Source organism: Paramisgurnus dabryanus, chromosome 1 (genome assembly GCF_030506205.2).
Source record: "Paramisgurnus dabryanus chromosome 1, PD_genome_1.1, whole genome shotgun sequence".
Classification (NCBI taxonomy): Eukaryota; Metazoa; Chordata; class Actinopteri; order Cypriniformes; family Cobitidae; genus Paramisgurnus; species Paramisgurnus dabryanus.
Window position 1 is genome coordinate 40375571 of NC_133337.1, and position 2584 is coordinate 40378154.

Here is a 2584-nt window from a genome sequence, read left to right on the forward strand (position 1 = left end):
ATCTCAGGTTGTGTGTTATAGAGGAACCAGAAGGCAAATCCCAGACACCAAACGACTCCGGACCAGATCCACACCGGAGCTTTTGACTTCGGCACAGATACGGCCCAGAGTCGTCTGCTGTCTGGGATGTGATTCAGTCACGGGTGAAGCTGTGGAATCTGTCTTCGGTTTAGAAATAAACTATTTACATTTATCAACATAAGATACACTTAAATTTCAGTCACTGACAAAGTGTCTACAGGAGGACTTAAAAAATAATAAACTGCTGTAGAGGGAAAGCAGCAAGCAACTACAGCTGAAACAACACTGAATGTCATACATGTGTCGTAATATTTAAAACATATGTCTGTACGTGTTATTTACCTGTAAATATTTTTCTTTTAATGGCTTTTGGCTTGATCACTGGAGACGTTAAGGATTTTTGATGAAACTATATATATTTTAATGTACATATATTGTGAAATCGATACAAATATATTAACATGATATGGTGGTTATAACCATGGTTATAATAATATAAAAATATTTTATATATATTTTTTCAAATTTCAACAATTCTCAACTCAAGTGTTCAATTTAATACATATGTCAGTTCTGCATCCAAACAACAAACCACTATCATAAACCGAACAAAACATACTCTTGATTTACATCTAGCAGCTATAAACCCATCTTAACTCAAATCCCAGCCCGAGTAATTGGTCCAAACGAACAGAACAGATATTTTACAATCCTTCCCATGGGCTCTCGTTTCATAACATCTTTAGCTATCCTACTCCTTATTCAGCATGTCACTTTTACAAGTTCATTAACTTTTTCATATCTAAGAAATCAAAAAAATACTCTGAGAACACGCGGTTTATGGGTTTAAATTGTTGGGTTTGGTTCAGTGATCCATATCAACATCCTGCTATAATTCATATAACTGAACTTCAGCAATGCTTTCTCAAGAAAAATATTCATCTATCCGTCAGCATTGTTTTTTTAAGACAATGTCAAACTCAAAGCCTGAGAGACTTGCAAAAATACATCAATATTTTCTGCTCACATTAAGATTAAAGTTTAGGCATAGTTTGTTCTGGGAGTTGTGGGAAAGGTTCAACATAAAATCAAGAATGTATTGCTTTCCATCTGCTGTATTTTTAAATTGTTTGGTCTATATTCACATTTTTTTCCAGCATCTCATGTCACGACTCACGGGTATTAAATGTGCACCATGGCTGCTGTGTTGTTTTCATTCATCCAAATTTAGCTGTTTGTGCACACAAAATAGTGCCTGAAACATTTTCTACACAACTACATGAATGCAATTCATGTTGCATTGCATTATGAATTTCAGACACATTTTGAAAAGCATCCCTGCGTACAGTGGACATCAATACAGTCGATGTCTCTCTTTTGAATAAACTACGGTCATGGCAATTCAATGCTTCGCTTGTCTGGCTGAGGAAATATTTTTCTATGTATCTATCTACACCTGAATAATAATAACACATTTGGTTTAATGGCACAGGCATTACAAAGAAACTATCACCAGTTGAGGTAAGATCCTGAGATATGTTTTTACCACATTGAGATGAAATGTTTCAGGCATATGATAATGTGTCTTACAAAAAAATGTACAAAGTTTTTTTTGTATAAAGTTTCTGCCTCGCATTTGAGATAATTGCAGAGTCCTGAGCGTTTTGAGCAGGCACGTGTTGGACAGTCTTGGCCATTCCTTCAGTCCATTCAGACATAAGACAAAAGCTTCATTCAGCCTGCATCAGCACGGCTCTAATAGTGATGCATTCCTATTCAGAAGGGGTCAAATTCCTTTGGCTTGCTGCTAATGGATTGGAGACACAGAGAGAGACAGGCGATGTCAAAATGAGCTTGCAGAACGTTGAACCTTAAATAAAAGCATGATGGAGGATCCATGAATGTTGAAAGACCCTTAAGATTAAGTTCTTTGGCTTTGGGCTTTTAAAGAGGAGGACCGGATCTGTAATGTACCCTTTTATTTGCTGTACCCTACATAATGTAATAAGACAGGGGTCACCGAGAGAGGGTGAACAACCCTTCTACGCCACATGCAGCTAAATACGGCGGCCACTTCTCCTCTGAGTGCTTAATCTTGTTCTGGATGCCCCAGTATTTGGTTATTTATAGAAGTGGCAGCTGGATTGTATAAGTAAATTGACTCCTGAAATATTCAGGTAGTGAGTTTACCTTTAGACTGTGTAGGAACAAACGTAATAGCGACGCCATTTATCCTCATGTTTGTGCTGGAAACTAAAAGAGATAGCAGGATATGTTCGGTTACATATTTGGACACCGGTCTGTTTTTCTTATTGTGTTTATCAAGATTGAAAATTTGAAATTATATTTTTTTATTTGACTTCAACCTAAAGCTTCAGGTTATCATGTAGCAGAGCCCGGGGCTAGTTGTCACATGGCCTCTATAGTAACAATAATGTTTTAAGTTAAAAGTTAAATTACATAAATGTTTTTTTTTCTGCAGTTCTTTAATATTTTGGTTTAAAACAGTTAAAATTGTCAAAAATTACATTTTTTTATTCTGTACTATGAATTAACAACGTTA